Here is a 23,253-nt window from a genome sequence, read left to right as displayed (position 1 = left end):
GCGCGCGCTTGGAACGGAGCGGAGTGGAGAGCGCTTGTAAAAACCGGCCGGCACTTATAGACATGTGCTAATCCACCAATGGCGAGGGGTCTTTCAAAGATAAAGACTCAGGGCATGCGCACTTCTGGACCACGATGAAATGATGCAACAAGGCAAAGGGTTGCTGATATCTAAAACCAATCAATGAATTCTTTTTATTAGCCTTTTTTTTATTATTGGGTGCCCTATTTTTTTTTTTTATTGGGTGATTTCATAGGCTATATATATATTTATTTATTTTTCCATTTTGTGTGCTAATACATTGCAACAAGGCAAAAGGTTTCTGAATCAGTGCAATGTATTAATTTTATTGTTGTTGTTGGTATTATTATTATTATTGGGTAATTTCATAATGCTTTTTCCATTTTGTGTGCTAATAAATTGCAACAAGGCAAAGGGTTTATATTATCTATCTATCTATCTATCTATCTATCTATCTATCTATCTATCTATCTATCTATCTATCTATCTATCTATCTATCTATCTATCTATCTATCTATCTATCTATCTATCTATCGATCGATCGATCGGTCTGTCTGTCTGTCTGTCTATCTATCTATCTGTCTGTCTGTCTGTCTGTCTGTCTTTCTATCTATCATCTTTCTGGGGATAGGTAAAAAAAACATGGATTTATTAAATAAACATACTAGATTTCTGTTTATGTGTTAAGAACAATGACTATAATAAGATATAGTTAGTGTCCACTTTTTTATTGTTATAGTCAGAATCTACGCATTTTTGTGTAAAGATTTTACACAATAGATCATTTTCCCCAAGTAAAAGAGCCTAAGATGTAAATACGTTTTAGCTGTCTGTAGTTGCTTTCCCCTGAACCTCAACTATTCTGTTCCAAAAATAACATTTCACAGCTGCCAATCCAGGAGCACAGGAAGCTGAGTTTGCTCTCCAGTCTTTGCTATAATATACTGAACCCACTGTGAGGAGGCTTGGACAGAACAAGACTGTGAAGATTTTAAGCTCCACTATGTCTTGTACACTGAAAAGAATCTTCAGAAGTAGCTTGCATTAAAGGTATAATATTGTTAAAAGTATTGCAAAAGTAATACAATAATGCAATAGAGTATAATACAACAAGAAAGGGGGTAAACAAACATCTGATTTGATGTAACATCAGACCACATAGAACAATTGGATTAAAATTGACTTTCATCCCAAAATAGGGCGTCCATAATTTAGCAATGTTAAAAATAAACATACTTAGCACTTTACAATAAGGTTTCATTAGTTATTATTAGTTAACTACTTTAGTTACCATGAACAAATGCACAATTCTTCTACAACATGTATTAATCTTGGTTAATGTTAATTTCAACATTTACTAAAATATTATTAAAAAAAAAAAGTTTTATTTGTTAACATTAATGCACAGTGAACTAACATGAAGAAACAATGAACAGCTGGATTTTTATTAGCTAACATTAACAAAGTTTAATAGTTAGTTCATGTCAATACACCAACTAATGTTAACAAATGAGACCTTATTGTAAAGTGTTCTATATACTTATAGGTCTATTTTATGTACACAGTAATCTGTACATTATAAGCAAGATTATAGTTTACTTTAAGAAATATCTCCAAAAATATTAAATTGTGGTTTAAAGCTGCATTTTGGTTGTCAAAAAACTAGATATACACTACCGTTCAAAAGTTTGGGGTCGGTACGATTTTAAATAGTTTTAAAAGAATTCTCTTCTGCTAACCATGGCTGCGCTTATTTGATTAAAAATACAACAAAAATCAGTTATAGTATTAAATATGATTCCAGTGTAAATCAGCTGTTTTCTGTGTGAATATATAGTAAAGTGTAATTTATTCCTGTGATCAAAGCTGAATTTTCAGCATCACCAGTGTCAGTGTCTTCAGTGTCAAATGATCCTTCACAAATCAGTATAATATGAGGATTTGATGCTCAAGAAACATTTATTATTATTATCAATGTTGGAACAGTTGTTGGTCTGTCAGTTGTACAGTTTTTTTACATTTTTTTTAGGATTCTTTGATGAATAGGAAGTTCAAAAGAACAGCATTTGTTTGAAATAGAATCTTTTGTAACATTATACATGTCTTTACTGTCCTTGATAAATAAAAGTATTGATTTCTTTCCTCCAAAAAATAAAAATAAAATTCTCACTGACCCCAAACTTTTGAATGGTAGTGTATGTGAATAGACAGGCAACATATGCCTATGTTTAAATAAGAAAGAGTGACGTAACTCCTCAAGACTGTAATAGTATTCTCAAACCACCAGATGGCATTCTTTTGTTTAGCAAAGTCCTTTCTCTGTTTGAGTGATTGTAAACCATCAGGCACTACTGATCATTGCTGCTTATTATTATATATGCAAAGAATCTTGTATTATATGATACACAGAAAAAAAACATGTATTTTTGTTCTTCTTCACTTTTTTATTCTTAGAAAAAAATGTTCATAATTTTATGGTGATTTATGAAGTGACTTAACTCAATGAGAATTATAACATTACACGTACCTATATAGGCTACTATACTTGATATTATCATTATTATTATTTTATTTTTATTTTCAGAGGCCTACAATCTAATAGGGAGGTTAGGATTAACAGATAATGTTGAGCATGTCAGGGCAGCAAGTTTTACCCTGAAAACCTGAAATCAAATGTCAGACTCCCAAGATTAATGACTGTTTGCACTTATTCCATCAGACCACGCTCCATCAGCTGTGGCACACACACACGTAGGTAGACTTTCTTGGCTCTTTGTCCCATTTAGTCAAACATTAGAAGTAGCCTAAACACTCCATATTTCCCTTTACCGGTGAATTCACTGAAGAACAAGCATGTGAGAGAAAACACATCTTTCACCACTTTCCCTGCTTTTTTACCCTTCATTTTAGATAATGCATATTTTCCGCAGTGGCAGGCTTTTTTTTGAACACTCCATTTCCTGTTATGCAGCAGAGATTGAACTTGTAACCAAAAAGATTGAGCCAAGCTGTCGATGGGCATCTTGCCAGAGCATGCTGTCGCCTTTTCTCAGTTCCGCCACTTGAAGAACTCAACTCTGGCCATCTAAAGTCCGCTAGAAATGACCATTGACGCTTCAAGTAGCCTACAGTATTGCAGCGACGCATTATACGTATTATATTTAAATATACATTTAAAAGTCCAGATATATTCTCCACATGCATAATTTGTCAGTGTGACATGACTTTTAGACTGATTTATGAGCTCACATTTTGCTCCGTCACTTTTTCATCGTGCTGTAAATACCACATTACTAACTGTTAGGCTCTTTAAATAACATGTCGAACAGCAGCCTTGTTCTGCGTTTTGATTGGTTGATTCTACCAGAGGAGGCGGGACATATGAACTGGGATTCCGCCTCGACTCACAGAACAACCTATCATTCAAATCCAATGTCTTGCAACTGCGACCACGCGCAGTCACCGAAGGCAACCTGCCTACTACTACTTTTGGGGGCACTGTGAAGTCTGACTCTCGTGTGCAACTGTTTACTTCTTTTTCTCAGGCTGGCGAGGCACGGGACGCTTAAAAAGTGCCATGTGAATTCATGTCGACCAGCGATGCATGCAGAAAGCACTGATACAATGTAAACGCATTCGAGAATAAATCCGCTGAGCACTCAGTAATTTACACTCATTTAACCGGATCGTTCAAGTCCTTCAGAAGGGTGAGTTGACGTTCCTACTGAATTATCAACATAAAGTCGTGTGTTTTGACTGGTCATTTTTGATGTGGTGGGTCGTTCCTGCAAGCGTGCCTGACTTGCATGTACTGACCCCAGCAGCAGTAACCTGTTTGCATACAGTGTAGGCTATAGCCTAAGTCTACAAACTTGGCATATATGTAAACACAACCTGCCAGCTGTAGAAGCCCGTTCTCTGGATGCAAAATAGTAATGTTTTAAACGAGGAGAGACACGACGACATTCTTATGATTGCTGCGTGTTGTTGATAGTTTTCTGTAATCGACCCGAGTAACCTATGCATTTTTGTTTTGTTTTGGTGTTATTATATAACTGTTTTCTAAAACCTTTGAGACATGCTGTCGCGTTGTTCGGTCATATAACGTACAGTAGCCTACTTGATGTTTTGTACAGTATTCCTGCTAGATTTTTATTAACTAAAGATTAAAGAGTTTTCTCTATTTTCTATTTGGTTACCAGTAGCTCTGGCTTTCAGAGGTTTTTTTTCTCAAATAACTAAAGAGCTAAAAATAGAAATGAATAGGCTAGTGCAAGCTGCTGTTGCATCTTCCAAAGCTAAAATATTTTTTTTTTATGGAATGATTGCTGCGATAATAATAGACAGTCAATTATGACCCATTAAGTAAGGCTTAAACACACAAAGAAGGTCAAAGGAAAGGGGTATTAAAAGTATGTATCTTTACAAGCAAGTATATGTGCAATTTAACAGTGTTTTAAAACAACTTTTCAGTTACCTCAAAAATGCACAACTTAAAGTGCAGTCACAGTAGGGGGGAAAAAATAATGTCCATTGCCAGTATTGTAGCAATTCATGAAGCACAGCTCACACAGAAGTCACTTTTAAACCATGCATTTTTCTGTTGGTCAATGTGGCAAATTCAAGGGATCAGCTTGAACATCTGTGAAAATCTGTGGTGGGAACTTTTTCATCATGATGTGAAACACAAGATCGCTATAGCCTGACTTCGTCATACTCATATTCTAGTCAGAATGTGAGTCTGATACTGCTCCATAGGGCTTTGATTATGAGGCGTGTCTTAACCGAACCAGAAAAAAAAAAACTCCCACTCAATTGGATAGACCTACAACCAATCTTATTTAAATAAAAAATTTAATAATGAGTGTTGCTTCTTTCTTGGTCCTCCATGAGTGCGACCAAAGGAGAAACCACAACAACCACAGGGTTTTCATTGCGTCCCATCTTCTTAGCGACCATCGGAGCCAGCTGATAAAATAAACGTTTGCCGAATCCCGTTGGAAGGACGGCAAACACATCTTTCCGATCGACAAATGCCTTGATTGCAGTTCTCTGTTCGTCTTTTAAAATGAATGCGCTGTCGATTTCTTTTACAACAGACGCGATAGCGGAATGTATACATCTCAGTTCTCCAGCGGCAGTCATCAGAAACCAGTTCAACCCAAGCGCTCTTTGATAACGTGATGATTACATAACTGCAGATCATCTGTCCATCATCGTATAAAGCCCGCCCTGGCAATTTGATTGGCCCGACTAATTCTGAACCGATCATAATTACTCCTCAATGGATCGAGTCCAGACCGAACTTCCCGACCCAAAAATGTTCTGGGCGGGGTTCGGGCTGGCATCCAGGCTACAAGATCGCATGAATTCAAAGGAAAATTTGGCTTGGTCAAAACACACCTGTATCATTTGCGGCTAGAAAATTACTGAATGAATGTTCTTTTAAAGTTGTGATGAAACAAAAGTAAAGATTTCTTATGACGGGACATCAATTCACTGATTGTTGATTGTACTTTGAGGTGTGAGTGGGGTTTCCAAACCTGGTTCTGGAGTACCCCAATAAGTTCACATTTTGGATGTCTCTCTAATCTGACACAACCATTTGGGGTGGCTCTCAATTTGAAGGCTGCATCCTAGTAAGGCAATATCTCGTCATCAAACAAACTCCACTCTCACTAGGATGCAGACTTCTAATTGAGAAGTACCCTTCAGATTTTGAAGTAGCTCATCTACTTACGAGCTGATGAGTTGAATCAGGTTTGTTTGATTAGGGAGACATACAAAATGTGCAGAGTTTGGGGTACTCCAGGACCAGGGATGGGAACCACTGGACTAAATAGGCTTGTTTGAGATGGCCTCGCCTGGAATTCAGACGACAGTAGGCGGGTGTATTGAGGGGAGGAGTGAAATAAGTGCAGACAAGTCTGACACTTCTCTCTATGTTGTGCATCAGACACCTTCGAGATCAAGGCGGATATCTCATGATTCATGCTCATGCGCTGGGTTGCTAATAAATTTGATGTCATTTTAGTTCTCTTGTTTTTATATGAAAATAAATGATGAACAAGACACCCATAATACTTGCGGTTACACTTTATTTGAAGGTGTCAGTGTTACAGTGTAATTATACATTTAAAGTATTGAGTAATAATAATTAACTATGTACTTATAGGGTTAGTTTTAGGATTAGGGTTTGGTTTAGGGTTAATTGCATGTAATTATGTATAATTTGTAGTTATTACTACAGTAACTATGTAACGTGTAACAAGTAAAATAAAGTGTTACCATTCTTGTTATTTAATTCCAGCCGAAAGATGTGTTTTCCATCCATTTTTACTTCAATACAGACTTGTTTATTAGATTTATTTTATATTTAACAATTACATATCCCATAGACTTGAGAGTTTGGGAATATTCACACATTTTTTTATACACATAAAAACATGAGTTTTAAAATCAAACATTTTAGAAAAGAAACAATACACCATGGTTGTGTTTAAACCAATGAGCATAAAGCTGTGTGGTTAGCAAGTCGTTTCCCATTGAGCTTTTGATCAGTCCAGTTCGTGGAGAGCAACTGTTCCGACTGCACAATCCTGCACTACTGCCTTCCTTTCGCGAGAGTTTTTTCAGCAAGCATGACATCAGAGCTTGTCGGACCACCTATCTAACCAGTATTCATCTCGCGATGATCACCGGTGATTGGTTCTGCTCAGATTTTCCTTATCTCAATTCTCAAACTAGCTCTGTGATTGGAGAAGTCCTGCATCACCAGAGAGAAGTCTGTCATTTCACCAGAAGGTTATGATATTTTAATTAAAGATTACAAGGTCAAAAATAAAATAAAACATATACTTAAATGATTCTTTCACAATAAGATCAGTACAGTAACTACAGTTATGGAAGACGTACTGGTTTGTGTGTCCTGCCGGTCTGGAATCAAGTGGTTAAGGCAAGAGTTTGGCAATTGCGGATTAGAGACACATCTAATTTAGTTGATAATCCAGATTAGGTTAGGTTGTGCTTGTACAGTGTTTTGTTGGATCAGAGAGCTGAGAGTTCATACTCATCACCTCATTAGAGGTCATTTTTGACAAATTGATATGCTTTCCAGCCCCTGTTATGGTTTAAAAATATTTATGTTGTCAAACCTTTAGTTTTTACGCAATATTTGATTTTAATGAGAGAGTTCACCGAAAATGACTATTATGTAATTATTTACTCAGCCTCATGCCGTTACAAATGCACATGACTTTTTGACATTTTCCTTAATACAATAACAAATGATAGTGAATTTTTTTTTAATTTAAAACGGACGAAAAAGCATCTTTCTCCATTGAGTGCCACTCAGAAGTTAATTTGGTTGTAGAATACTGTTGTCAGTCACACTCATATATAACCAACTCTGTTTTCAGAGCGGGATTAAGCAAGCAGAAGAGAGGGTTACAACTGTATTTAGCTGCAGTGTGTAGCTTGAATGGATAAAGGCAGTATCCTGTGTAACAGAGCCTCATGGAGATAACGTTCGCCAGTTAGGAGCAAGTAGAGCTTATAGTTTCATTAAGCACTCTTCTTGACTGTAATTCCACTGTCTGTTTTGTATTCCTTTAACATGTGCTTAGGCCAAGCCTGAAAAAGCTCCCCATGGAAGACTTAAATCCATAACATGGTCAAAGAACATTTTCTGCCAGTCTTTAATGTTTTAATGTGCTATAAATTATGAGTCCAGTGTTACTGAATTGCTCAAATGCATTTGCATTGAATTCTGTGTAAATGAACTGCCAGTGCCTGGGGCAGTGACCTGCTTTTCATTATAATGTGCAGGAAGCACATTCACTGTATTGAACTCTGAAGCGTCAGGCACACTGACGACCTGGGGATTTTGAATGCTAAACCTCTAGAGAGATGTCAGAATTCCCCTTAAGAACTTTATAACCTGTGGCCTGCATCTTATTGTATTGCTGTATTGTATTGCTGTGTTATATAGGTTTTCAACATAGTTTGATCAGCACCAGATTTGTTTGTTATCCTGCAAGTTCCCTTTGACAATAGTAAAGGTTAGTCCAGGTGTTTTTCATGTGCATTTTGTGTTAATTTTCAAGAACAGTGTTCTTGATTGGCTATAAAAACATTAGAACTAGACATGTTGTGATACTTCAAAAACACCCTTCATTGCACAAGTTATTTTATAACTTCACATAACTTTCTGATACAGTAGCTCGGTAGCGCACCTGACAGAATTTCCAACCCAATCTCACAGGCAATTTTTATGTATTTTACGAGGTGGCTAATTCATACGAATTCATACGATTTTTCAAAAAGCGTCATCAGGAAGGACCACCCCTAATCCTAAACCCTAAACCTACCCATCACTGGGGTCTAGACAAATCGTACGGAGGAAGGAGGTCATATGAATTGCTTTTGTTAACACTATCGGTTAGGTTTATTATATGATACATTATCCAACATCCAATATAATTAAACATGCACAGATTCACGTTAATCTGTTTCAGATAAAACTGAACACTCATTTAGCACCACTTATTGGACATTTCATTTTGACACTTTTGCAAAACATGCAAAGACGCAATGTAATAGCATTTTTAAGGAAATATTGACACAGGCACGGTTTCCCCCCCCCAATGATCCTCGTTTGAGAAATTTGGTTGATTCTCTCATCTTCAAAGTTAGACTGATGATACAAGTTGCTTTAATACCAGTGTTCATTCATAAGCATATTTCAGCAATTATCTTTGATGAGGTCAAGAAAGATCCAGTCATTTACACTTGTAGACATTTGAAAGAATATGCATATCCTGACTCATACAAGTAGCACTTGAGACCTGCTTATACTTGGTGTTCGGTTATCTAAATGATTATCTCCATTATAATAAAGTGCTGATATTGAGTCAGTGTTCTCGAGTATTTACTCTCAAATGATCAGCAGTAGCAGCAAAGGCCCCAGCCGGTTGGGCTTGTAGAGATCGGGTGTCTCTGGAACAGCAGCAATGCCAGAGTTAGCCGGCTGTCTCTCTAACACACACGCACACACATTAAGAGAGAGGCCGCTCTCCTACAGCCAGTTGTACTGCAGCATTAATATTTCATACACCCACCTTTAAAGAAGGAGAAGGGCTGAGAGAACGAGCCGGAGAGGGGCCTTGGAAAAGCATAGCTCAGAGGGCATTCTCCATGGCTCAATAAGGCATGCGAAGCGTCTGCACACACCATGACAGTGCATGAAAGCTTCACATGCTTTCCAATGCTAAGTTCATTCTTCACTTTATGCTCTATATATGCATTTGTGGATATAATGTTGAACATAGCTGTATGTCCATTCAGCCTGACATGGAAATATTGAATGTGTCTGTGAATTTTTTCTGTCAAAATGGTTTTTGGAGGTAGTTTATGTACTGGGTTGTTAGTTGATTAATATTTAACATAATTATTTTTTTATAGTTATTATTGATCCAAGCATCTGGAATTGTTTGCATCTTTCGAAATTGACACCAAATTTGACATTTATTTATTGGGCTATATAAAATAATCTAACTATAGCCATGAGCATTCATCCTCCTTATTATCCAAACTTAATCTATAACCATAACTGGGGTTGTCATAAAAACAAAGAAGACTTCCTCATTCCCTTGCCCTGACTGATTATTTAATATGAATTTAGACACAGTTACCTTACCACAGATGTTACTACAGTAATTGGCATAGTTCTTACTCTTTCGTCATTGTGGTTCAGAGTGTTCAGTTGAAATGTTTGATTTCTTCCATAGTGTTTTAAAGTATAAAATTATCGGTAGAGTTCAAATGGGTCACTCAGTCAGGTCTGTACATTGTACAGCAGTTCACACAAGTATTCTTAACAAGTAAGGTTTGCATTATCCCGTCATACACACTGTGGTTGAGTTAGGAAATGCATTTAGTGATTCCCACACAAAAACACAGATTATTTCATATATTATTCCAAAAAATGCAGGAAAACCCCTGATAAAGAATCTCAGTCTCTCTTGCTCTCTTTTTCTCTGTCTGTCTATCTGGCATATTTTCAATCCAGACTTTCTTCCTCCCTCTAGCATGAGAAACATTTGTGCAGCATGCATAAGTTGTGCATTAGAAAAAAAATGTCTTCTGCTCTTGTGTAAAATATTATGTTTTTTTTTAAAAAAGATGGTTGAATGTTGGCGGTGAAATAATCGCATATCCATGATCAATTCTGATTGAATACATTGTCTGTAAACACCTCTTTAATTTGGATAGGGGGGAGTTTGTGTGTGAATGGTTTCATGTTTTCGTATTTGTCAGTGGTTTAAAAAATAAATGCTTGGAATAAACATATAAGGCCAGCAGCCATATCACCAAGACTGGTTGCCCACTGAAGCCAAGCAGGGTTGAGCCTGGTTAGCACCTGGATGGGAAACCTCCTGGGAGAACTTGTAGCTGCTGGAAGAGGTGTTAGTGAGGCCAGCAGGGGGCGCTCACCTTGTGGTCTTGTGTGGGTTCTGACGCCCGGCCCCATATAGTGATGGAGACACACTATACTGTCAAAAAGCACCTTCCTTTGGATGAGATGTTAAACCCAGGTCCTGACTCTCTGTGGTCATTAAAAAAATCCCAGGATGTCCTTTGAAAAAAGAATAGGGGTGTAACACTGGCATCCTGGCCAAATTTGCCCATTGGCCTCTGTCCATCATCATGGCCTCCTAATCATCCCTATAAACTGATTGGCTTCATCACTCTGTCTCCTCTCCACCAATAAGCTGGTGTGTGGTGAGCGTTCTGGAGCAATATGGCTGCCGTCGCATCATCCAGGTGGATGCTGCACATTGGTTGTGGTTAAGGAGATCCCCATGTAAAGCACTTTGATACTAGATAGTCGTTCTGTCAACATTTTTCTTTTAAATATATAGCTGTAATCAGTAATATTTGATAATTGAATAATTTTGTGGTGTGGTACGTTTTCAGGCATGTTTTTTTTCTCCCTGAGGTTTCCTTTGATACGCTCCTGCGTGTGTGTGTGTGTGTGTGTGTGTGTATTGCGTATTGCAGAAGGCAGGGGAATTCTGATGACTAAGCAGTGAAGCACACATCTTCTAATGGACATACAAGATCTCTGACCTGCAGTGAACATGTCTTACAGGGACAGTTCACCCTGAAATGAACATTCTGTCATCATTTACGCACCCTCGTGTCATTTTTTATTGTTCATTTGAAGACAAAAATAAGAAATTGGCTGTTTGTGTTATCTATACAATTACAATGAATTGCGGATGTTGCTTTAAAGGTTTAAAAGGATGAAAAAGCACCATAAAGGTATCATTAAAGTGGTCTTTGTGTGCCATATCCCAGATCTTCGAAGTAACAGAAAAACTGGATTTTAAGAGACAAATTATTGCGATTTGTGAACAAATTTATATACATTCATACTTTGTAATTCAATTCATTTTTTTTGTATCAATAGAATCGTTAAGAAAAATTTTTTCATTTGTGCTATTTTTCCTCATGAATGCGCCAAGGAGAGTTAGATTTTTATTGAATAATGACTCAAGAGTTGTACATGACCCTTCAAAAGTTTGGGGTCAGTAAGAATTTGAACCTTTTATTCACCAATGATGCATTATATTGATCAAATGTGAAATATTTATATTTCAAATAAATGCTGTTTAAAACATTTTTTTAACTTCTGTTCATCAAAGAATCCTGAAAAAAAATGAATCACGGTTACACTGTTTTCACCATTGATAATAATGAAATATTTCTATATATTTCAATATATTAAAAAAGATTTCACAATATTTTGTTTTGTATTTTTGCTATATGTGTCTTGGTGAGCAAAAATAATTCTTTAAAACATTTTTAAAAATCTTACAGACCCCAAACTTGCACTGCAGTCTATATAAAAGACTATATAGAATATATACTTTTGTTCATCTTTTTTTATGCTTGAAAATGTCAGTACCTTTAATTGCAATCAAAATAACAGGCAATACATTCTTCTTATATGTGAATGATGAATTTTCATTTAAATACATATATTACAATACATTGTCTTGCCAAAGATTACCACTTTTGAAACCATTCTTACTGTAATTTGTTTATTGATCTATTAGCATTCATTAATTTCCTTATGCAGAGAAACAATAGCCTACATAGGCATTAAACTCCTGCATGCTGCCTGGTCTCTTTGTGAGGCATAGCGTTGTTGTAGCTTTTCAAATGGTCTCTTCCCTATAGTCTCATTGTGCTGTGAATTGTTGATATTATTGAATAATAGATGAGGAGAATCCGGGGGTGTGTCTGTCTCGGGGATCTTATCAGACAGGCAGAAGGACACTGAGTACAGTAAGAGAGATCAAAACCCTACCTCAACAACTAGATACAAAGCACAGCTTATTATTTTATGCCACCAATACCAGATATGTCTCTTGATGTGCAGGTTTAGTTACGATTTATACCATGTTTACATAAGGTGTCATTACTTTACACGCTTGGTACCTTATCAGAATACTGAATACTTCAATAATAAACCTCTTGTCATTCCACAGTCACTCTGGTGCCTGTGGTCGTGATTGTGTTTACACCAACGGGATAATTATCAGCTGATTAACGGCTGTGGGCTCATTGCACTGTATGCACCATGTGTTAACATCTGAGCCCCGTGTTGTAGTCAAAGACGCAGAACCGGCGCTGGTTTGGTGCCCTGTGTCATAAATGTATGCCAGGCCCGCACAACAGAGGCTTTAGTGAGGCTCTGAGCTGCTGGAATAAAGGGCGCATTCTCACATGCCTGGCCCTCTCGTCCAACCTCCTCATTATGTCTGTGGAGTGGAGCAAAGTCGACTCTTATTATAAAACTGTCTATTATCACACCGCATTGAGCCAACTTCTCTTCTCCCACCGCCAAATGCTGTAAAATAACTATCTTGTACAAAAAGGCCTCTCAGTGCAGTAAGGTAACAGAAACAATGAAACTGATGTGCTGAAGCAAGTTCACTCTTGTAAGCAGTGGTCTTTCAAAACTTCTTGATGGCATGATGGCCTGTTTTCTTAATTTGATTAAGTTTTTTTTTTTAAAGCACTGATACTTCAACTCTATGATTAAGAACAGAGTCAATTTATAGATCAAGGGTCTTCAACAGGTCCTCCAAGTATTTGATCTCCAATTTCTGTGAACATTTTTTGTGTCCGTGTAAGACACTTTCCCCCCTCAATTTTTACTGTAAAAAGAACATTGTTTATTGTAAAATATTAATTTCCATGAATTTAAAATAAAATAAAATTGTAATTAAAAAGTACATTTAATTCAACATTAAATGTAACTTAAGTTCACCAAAATGTTTCATTGTCACACCCACATAAAAACGTAAAAAATAAATAAAAAATGTATGTAATGTGCAATACCTTTGCTATGTAAGCATCATAACAATGTAAATGCACTGTTGCATTTTTCATATATTATAGATCAGGCTTAACATGCAACACTCAGTTTTATACAGGGGTGCCTGATCCAGCAGGAGGTTGAAGACTACTGATATAGATGAAGGTTATGGAGAGAAACCTTAGAGAAACTTTTTTTTATTATCATGTGTTCAGTGTTGAGGTGTGAACCATCGGAACATCTAGCTCTAATAGCACAGCAGCTGTCTCAGAGAGAGAGAGCCAGGCCAGGCAGACGCCTTCACCGCTTCATCAAACAGATGCTCGATATCTAATCCGACTCATTCACGTAGTGTGTCAGGGTCAAAATCATGGCTGAGTGTGAGAAAAGGCTGTGGGCACTGTGTGCCATATGAGATTCCCGCCCTTCTGATTGGGTGGGTTGCCAGCATTGTGACCTGCGTTTGACAGGTATTGTCAGCTGGCTACAGCTGGAAACTGAGTACCTTACAGCTCTGATAGGAGACAAATATTGTATTTCTGTTTAATCCTCATCATGGTAGCCAACATAAATAAAGTTTGGAAGCAAGAGATAGACACCTACTTACTGTCCTGCCTGAGTACAACATACAGACAGAGACACCACCAACTCCTTCTGACAGTCTATGTTTTTTTACAAAACTGGAGTGGGGTTTAAAAGTCAAAGGTCATGTTCTGGTCATTCTAATCTTGGATTCAAAGTCTAATTTAAAACTGAAAATAAGCCAAAAGTTTTATAGCATTTTCACTATGGATTAGGGGAGTGTAAGATGCATTGTCAATGATAATATCGCAATCATTTAAGAAATGGGGGCAAAAACGTCCCTGTATGAGTTCTTGTTTTTTTATATGTGTATCATGATATAACAATATCACACAAGTAAGAGTGCTGTTTTATTTACCTGAATATCATCATGATTGCAAATGTGATATTGACAACAGTGCAATAAACAAATTAATATGAACTGACTTACATTTTAGACACAATATTGTCATCTGTTTCATCAACAAAAATGGTGTCTCTGAGCAATACAGCAGTGTTTTTTTACTGAATGAATCCACGTTTTTGAACAGATCGGGTAAGTCAACGATTTAATGACTCATTCTCAAAGATAGCCACTTGCTTTGTTCCTGAATGAATCTGTGAAACTTACTGGTGGTTTTAATATTTAAAGTATCATTTCCTTTTCTTTAAAAAAAAAAAAAAAAATTAATATTTCAATATCGAGATATATTTTTTTGTCAATATCACACACCTTTACTATGGATGCACAATATATTAGTGTCTTATCAGTTATCAGACATTTATTAAACTAATATTGGCCGATTTTGGACCACTTTTTTGTGGCTCGGCCTCCCTGTGTGACTAGCAATATATCTGCCTTAGGGAGGAGGGCAAGAAACCTTAAAAATGCCTTCAGTGTTTCATGCCAATGTTAGATTTACCATGTCAGTTAAAGTAACGCTCTTCGTGTTTACATTTAGACTGGGCCTACGCTTTTGCTGAATATATGGGATTTTTGCAGCCATTGTCGAGACATAGTCCATTTAAAATTGCATATTTTCTTTTAGCCTCATATATTCAGTCTGTCTTTCCTAAACTTATATTGACAGATTAGACCTGTGACAATGTGTTTACCTTATTAAGTTATTCAGCAAGTGAAACAGTACAGCGACAAAAAAAGTTTGAATGGAGATTCACTTTGATTTGTTTAGTTAATGGTTTGCTTCAGCAGAACATGAGTTGTCTGCTGTTCCTACTACTGTTCTGGCTAGACTACTAATCACTGTTAGTGCAGAATATATATATATATTTTGCCAAGTGAATGTGGACAAAGGACTTGGTGTTTGTGTGTGAGGATGGTGGGAGGGGTGAGGGTATGAGGACAGAAGGGGCGTGTGTGTGTGTGTGTGTGTGTGTGTGTGAGAGAGCAGGGGCAGAGCGAACAGTTTGCAATGTGGCAGTGGTGCTGGAGAGGATGGGAGGAGATGGAAAGGGTTGGAGGGGAGGGATGTGCTTTTGTTTTGTTCTCTGTTGCTGAGCAATGGGGACTAAAGCATTGGGAACAGCTGTGATGGCCAAAGCTTTTCTCTTTCACTCTGCCTGAGAAGCCCTGAGGCACATACTTAGATACAGCAGCCTAATGTGTGTGTGTGTGTGTGTGTGTGTGTGTGTGTGTGTGTGTGTGTGTGTGTGTGTGTGTGTGTGTGTGTGTGTGTGTGTGTGTGTGTGTGTGTGCGCGCCCGCGTGCGTGTGTGTGCGTGTCAGATAGGAAATAAGAGAGGGAAAAGGAGGCTGATATTAACCGGAGGAGGCATTAGTGCTCTTATGAAGGTCAGGTAATCACTGTTTAAGTGAGTGCAATTAGTACAAAGATAAAGTGACTGCTGAAGCAAATTAGTTCAGAGGGCTTTGTGTTGAGGGGGATGCTGGGAAATGTAGTCACACAGAATATATGTGGAACAAGGCACATATATACACTACCATTTAAAAGTTTGCTGTCACTACACATTAAAAAAAAAGAAATTAGGAAGAATGCATTAAATTGAGCAAATACATTGTGTTACTAAATATATATATTTTAAATAAATGTCCTTCTTTGAACTTTCTAGTTATCAAAGAATTCTGAAAAACTTTTCACAAAAACATTAAGCAGCTCAACTGTTCAACATTGATAATAAGAAATGTTTCTTGAGCACCATATCATAAGAATCATGACGAATCATATGTCACTGAAGACTGGAGTAATGGCTGTTGAAACTCAACATTTAAATCACTGGAAAAATGCAATTATATGGACTAATAATGGATGTAAGATCATTTCACTCCATTTTTGAGCTGCATATTTCATTACTGATTGTTAAAGTGAACCTCTCATATCATCAGGCTTTGCAAAGAGGCTGTTATTTGAAGGATTTAGCAGTTAAAAATCTAAACTTTAAGCTTGTGTGTTTACATCGAATTTTTGTGCAGTGGTTAATATGCTGTCAGACCTGATTCACAGATTTTTTCTATAGTCACGTGACTACTTGAACATGCTGATCTTTTTTATACACCTCTTGTCAGATCCGTGTGCCGCTTAATGCATTTGAGACCTGTTCTCCTCAGCGCATAACATATGTCTTACGGTTATATAATTCTCTGTAAATGTTAGAAAGTCCAGTATTTACATTTTGCATATGGTTCATGAACAGCAAGCAAGTCTCCTTCCCTATCTACAACAGCAATATAAACTGCAGTACAAAGAATACGTTGCAACCAGTTGCAGTGGTATTGACAGATTTATTTATTTCATTTAAGTTTTTTTTTTAAATATAAATCACTGTTTAATAAAAAAAGAAAAGAAATTAAATATTTTCCCTCTGCGCAACATGACATCATGACTTTGCGTAAACATACACGCCACTTTCAATTCAAGTGGCGTGTTATCTATACGCATTTTGAGATATCCGCGTGTATGTCCACGCCGAAATCTTTTGCGTGTATGTCTACGCCATTAAATGTCCGAGTGATTCCGCGTGTATGTGTACGCCGTTAAATGTCCGAGCGAAACGAAGCAAAATCTATATCTACATCTGTGGAGCGATATTTCTTTTCCTAGGATGGTAGGAGAAGACTCATAAATGGTATTAACCCCAGTGACGGGTAGGTTTAGGGACGGGGTTGGGGTAGGTCATATATTTATATATACATAATACAGTAATATAACGTTAAGTCAAAGGCGTTGATAAACACGCTGAAAAGCGATTATGCGTGTTGATAGCACGCCAAAAATGGAAATACGAATTGGCGTGTCATACATACGCCATTTCATGAGATCAGTCTGCAACGCCGTAGAGAAAGCATACCGAACCGAATGTACCCTTAAGGTACTACAATAAACCTTTATAAAGTTGTCAAGTTGTTGTGCCCCTAAAGGTACAATTTTACTAATTATTTCTGAGAATTTTCTGTGCACCAACACAGAATTCACAAGTTAAGCACAATGTTCTTAGTGAGCTTAATGTTGTGTTTGTGTTGTAGTGAGACTGGACCTTAGTTATTAGAGCAGCAAACTCTCTCCATAGGGGTCTTCCTCCGTCCATTGTAAACAGTCTCCTCACCGCAAAAATCACTCCACTGTGCTCCTCAAACAACCACATTTGACCAGGCTGAACAATGTACCCATAATGGCCTGGCTCAGGGGAGTCTGGACTAAAAATATGGAATTATTGTGTCATTTTTCTCTTTTACAAGACATAAATTGGGTCATGAAACTCTGAATTTGGCTAATATTAATACTGGTATGAAAACATCACACTGTGATCAGTGATTATTGGTGTAGCTCTCATCCCAAGTGACATATATCAGCTGTGGCTTTGGTCCAGGCTGGGTCGTCCAATCATTTCATTACCCACAATCCTAAGCACTCTGGTGCCTTTCATTTCTCTGTGTTTGATGTTCTTAGTGACATCTGTGGCTTCATTCTCTTCAACAGGCCATTTCAGAGAGAGCAGACACGGCAACAAATGCTGTAGTGTTTTCGGCAAGTAAACAGAAACTAAAATAACTAAAGCAGTCAACCACAAAATACCAAAATTAAATGGGGGGGAAAAAAGAAGAACATGGAAATGGGGATTTGAGACATTCTTTAGGAGCCCACAATTTTAAAAACACTAGAGACATGTTGAATACGGAGGTGCTGGCATGCAGAAGCCCTAAATACCAAAATGATTGCTTTTTGCTAGGAGTTGTTTTTCATCAAGACATTTGATCTTTTTCATCTGAAACCTGCTGTTTTTATCCTCATTCTAGTTTGAAGCCATGTAGCAGAAAACTATTGCCATGTTGGTGAAAACAATGTTCTTTTATGACTCAGGCCATCTTCAGCTATGACTAATATTAATAGATTCATGCTTTTTTTAATCAGTGGTGCTGTTTGTTGTCAACTGTACCCCATCAAACAACTGCTTGATGTGAGGAAGACAGATATAAGATAGAAAACTGTTTCACTTTTTGTTGACGGTGCAATGTCCAGCACTGGAATGTTTATTAAATTAGTCAGCCTGAGAAGAAAAAGGCAAGTCATGATGGGGGAATGTTTGCCATCAAGTGTGATCTGACCATGCACTGTACAAACCTACCTGTTTTCTGCAATTACTGTCTCTCCCAACATGGGTTTGGTACTGTTACATTAGTCGTGAGTCTATGAATAGCACACTAGGAATGTAATAATTCATTGGGCATTAAGTGCACAGACACACACCAGAAAGACTTGCTCAGTTTTTCGTCCTCGCCCATGTAATTATGCTTTTATTTAAACGGTACTTACAGACATGATGGCAGATTACTCACATGCACACGTGATAAACGTTTTGATGGCGCCAGTGGACATACAAACGCTGAAGGTGTGTCAATGACAAATACGAGTGTCCACAACAACAACAACAAAACATTGAAAAATGTAGTTTAAAACCAACATGGCATCATGACTTTGCGTAAACATACACGCCACTTTCAAGTCAAGTGGCGTGTTATCTATACGCATTTTGAGCAGTTTTTTTTTAGACCAAGAAATGTATAAATGTAATGTTTTATGGTGCAGCCAAATCAAGCAAAAAGTATTTTCCTTACCTTGAATACATGTGAATGTACACATCTTAATTATTATTTTCAATAAAGTATTAAAAAATTTTTTAAAAGTAAAACATTTATCAAATATCATGAATTATTCATTAATAAATATCAGCATATACATGTTTTTGGGTGAATTGCACCACATGTTAAGTGATATATTCACTTTTACAGGGGTCCTCTTAATGATATAATTTCCTGTTTTATGTTGTTTTTCTGCATTTTCTAAGAAATAATAATAAACGATTATACCCAACTTCATTAAATAGTTTTCTTTTCATGAATTTCATCTTTATAATGAGGCTTTTTTGTTTGTTTATTCAGGACAGTTGTATCAGTAATTTTAGACTTTATACCTCCCAAAATTAATCAAAATGAATTTTTATTTATTCAAATTAAAAATATACTCATCAAAAAATTCCTTGCATGAGTTATAGTTTTAAAGTATATGACTATCTGTAAATAAATGAATAGAATGACATTGTCCCTTTTTTCACTTCATATTCCTGTTGAATTATTATCTTTTTATCCTCCCATAGAGAATTTCCTTTTAGTCGTGGCACCAGCCTTTAATGAAATATCTTCCTTTTCCTGCAGGATTTTATTGAGGATACTCTGTGCCAAAACTTTATTCCTAAGACCTTTCCGCTCGTTCTGGGTCTTTGTGTCCACTCAAAAATTTGGCTCCCAATAAACACATCTTGAGCGTTTTGAAGTTCTCCAGCGCCAGCCAGGAGAGTCACAGAATGAAAAAGAAAAACAGCATGATGTATGATGTCCTGTCATATGTGGAGTCCACTTCCAAAACCACAACCATCACTGCATTGGTTTTGCTCCGGCCGGGGTGTGTAAGTGTATTTATGTGAGCGTATGTTCATGTGAGACGTGCAAACCTACTAATGTCTGGAGGAGGATCGGAAACCCCTGTGTTATATCAATATTGTTCTACATAATCACCATGGAAATGGGATAAAACACAAGCATGTGTACACAAAGTTCAGCATTCGTTCATTTTTTTTTTTCGTAAAGCAAAGCATGCCTCATAGCGCAGCCTGTTTTTCTTTGCCTTAATACACAGCACCTTAGGGAGAGCAGTGATGGATGACTCAAAATAACCCTTTTTCATTTATCTTCTGTTCCCTTTCTATTGAGATGATGATTGTTATCAAGCTATCACATTTTCTGCTTATTTCAAAATAACTGTTATCAGCAAATTGCTAGTAGGCTTACTTGTAAATTCCCTCTCTTACTCGTGTTAAGATGATCCCTATAATTAAATATCTGTTTTCTTTGTGCTTCCGCTCTTTATCTTGTCCTCTTTTCTTCACCTGCCCACTATGCAAGGCAAGAGTGTCACACACACACACACACACACACACATATACTCTCATATATCTCCCAGTTTTCTCTCCTGATTTCTCTTTCTGAAATGTTGCATGACTCAAGATTTGCAGCATTGCTTCGCACATGTATGCAGTGGAAGAGGTGAGTCGTGAGGGTGTGAGTGAGTCTGATGTGGAGGCGGCACTGTTGGGAAATGTTATAATGTTGGCCATAGGGAAAGTGGGCAGCTGGATTCGCATGGGGGAGAATCATGTCATGCTCGTCCGACAGCCTGGCACGCGGTGCATCTCAAACATGGGCAGAGCACGGCAAATAATAAATAAATGAGGAACAAAAAGGGAATCAGATTTCAGACTGGCTTTAACTTCTCAACTTTCTTGGCCACAATGGTTGGGCAATGTATAGTCAAGAAAAGGTTTTTTTTCTTTCCTTTTTGCATTCAGAGGATACTTAATTTCAACCAAACAGCCATTGGTGCAAAAAAGTAATCTTTAAATAAGTAAAACAATAAAATCTATCAAAGTTTGTTTCACACTAAATGAAACAAGGTTTTTGATTGTTTTAATTTATATGCATCAATATACCAATATGTGGCAATAAACTGTAATATGTACTTGCTTACATTTAAGAAATATATATTTTAATATATGAGCAGTCACAGAAAATTGAGTGATGATGAATATTTTATTCATTTTTATTTTAAGAGGGACAATGCACATTAATTTACATGATCACTTAAGTCCATCATGTAATTGTGCCAGATTTGCAGGCTAATTTTCATCTGTAGTCCCTGGCAGGTTGATGGGAAAAATGAATCAGTTTTAAATTGATTCATTGAAGCTGACTATTGGAACAGATTATGTCTTCTTCTATTTTACATGGAGAATGAATCTATGTAAAATCTAATTCTATGTAGAATCTAATGAATGAATAGTACCTTTTTTTTTTTCAATCCAACAACTTTTCAACATGCTCATACTCCTGAATAACGAGACAAGGAATGATATGCAAAACTTATGTAATTGCAAAGAAAATTAATGGCAAAATAAAAAGTGCTTTGAATAACCAACAAATAAATTGTGAATATATATATATATATATATATTGAGAATATGACAGATTTACCATTGTTTGGGGTTAGTTTTTTATTTTTTTATTTAAAGAAATTAATACTTTTATTAATCAAGGATGCATTAAATTGATCAAAAGTGATTGTAAAGAGACGTCACAAATAATTTCAAATAAATGCTGTTCACCAAAGCATCCTGGAAAAACCGTATCACAGTTTTCACAAAAATATTAAGCAGCACAACCTGTCACGATTCAAGGACTTTTATTTTGATGTTCTTTTGTCTTGATGTTTCTGGTTTCAGTTCCTGTGATTTAGTTCGTGTTTTCATTGTAGTCTTGTTTGTTACCATGTTAAAGTCCCTGTAAAGTCAAAATTAAGTATGTGTTTTGAGTTTGTCACACCACAGAAAAATTAGTTATTAGTCACCCAGCCAAATTTGAATGATAAAAAAAGCCAGCAAGTACATAAAATAAGCTATCAAAATCTTGAAGAAATGAGCAGTAATCTCTGCTCTCAAACGCTGGGGGCGTGTCCACTGGCTGCGCTGAAACCACGCCCACTCGCGGGAAAGCTGCCGTCGACTCGCCACACTCAACTCTACAGCCGGAATAGATGCTCGCACGGTGGGCACGCACTGCCGATGACACCAGTTGTCGGCGCGACGGGAGGATGAAGGCCAGGCGGGAGTCGGTTCGGCCCCATTCACCAGTAACAGCGGATTATCAGTGAATCCCAGACAGTTATCTCCGACGAAAGTTTATAAAACTATCCCGTGTAAAATGATCACTTACAGAGGCGGGTGTTGGCGGTGATCCTCAGCTCTCCATCAAGGTGGCTCTTCACAAAATTAATCCACTTCTTCTTGATGTAACGTTAATCGTTTTTCGGAAATTTAAATAAGGACACCGATCTGTTTTGTACGTGATCCGGTGATCGCATCCAGGTAGTAGGCCTACGCATTTCCGTGACGAAGGCATAGCTAGCTAGCAATCTGTAGGCTGTGTTACTAATAATAGTGCTGACAGTAACTCGCGATTGAGCGGCAAACTGATGTGAATGTGCTCTATAATATTGTTAGGAGCGGCCAGCCTCAGCGGCTACAGTGCATCATCAAGTAGGGGCGTGTCCAGGAGCTCAAGGGCTCCAGTGTGTCATCGAGCCCTGTTTTAGCCCCGCCCAGAAAATCCGGAAAATAGCAATGGTGAAAAACTGTTTAACGGTCTAACTCCACAAATCAGTACTTCACAGTTCACAGTCTTTGTAATATGTTTTAGCAATACATTTCTAACATTTATAATGTGTTTAGAATTTTTTTTTTGAAATTGCCTTTACAGGGACTTTAACTAATCACCTACACCTGTCCTTCATTTAGCCCATTGTCATCTTGTGTTTTTAAACCCTCAGTCTTTGTCTGTTCTTTGTCTTGTGTAATGCCGAGTTCAGACTGCACGATTTTCAAAATAATCGGGTCACTGTTGTTTTCACTCTGCATGACTATCTGGGGTAACATTCAGTTGCTGCTGTGTTCACACTGCACGATGGATCGGCGACAGGAGGTTTCACACTGCATTACTTTACAAAAGAAAGAATCGCCGACAACTTCTGCCTGGTCCGCAAACTACGTTTCACAACCAAACAAACGCAAGAAGTGATAGGAAATAACGGAAGATCACGCGTGCGTGAAACCGGAGTTCTCGCGCGACACTGAATTTGTTATTAAAAATGATAGCCTACAAATTGTCTGTGCACTGATTTGTAGCGAAAATGAAAAAA

At 37.2% G+C, this 23,253-nt stretch overlaps 1 protein-coding gene across 1 annotated transcript in view; it reads left to right on the top strand.

Moving 5' to 3' along the window:
* The first annotated feature begins 3,480 nt into the window (after nucleotides 1-3,480).
* Nucleotides 3,481-23,253, top strand: part of sertad2b (SERTA domain containing 2b) — a 44,505-nt gene continuing 24,732 nt past the window's right edge. The window contains exon 1 of the mRNA XM_056257120.1: nucleotides 3,481-3,729. The gene's annotated coding sequence lies outside the window, so the exon portion shown is untranslated. The remainder of the gene's footprint in view (nucleotides 3,730-23,253) is intronic.

The sequence above is a fragment of the Rhinichthys klamathensis genome, unplaced genomic scaffold, assembly GCF_029890125.1.
Source record: "Rhinichthys klamathensis goyatoka isolate OS25496 unplaced genomic scaffold, OSU_Roscu_1.1 h1tg000135l_1, whole genome shotgun sequence".
Classification (NCBI taxonomy): Eukaryota; Metazoa; Chordata; class Actinopteri; order Cypriniformes; family Leuciscidae; genus Rhinichthys; species Rhinichthys klamathensis.
The sequence above is the reverse complement of the archived record's forward strand: the minus strand, read 5'-3'. Positions and strand labels throughout refer to the sequence as shown.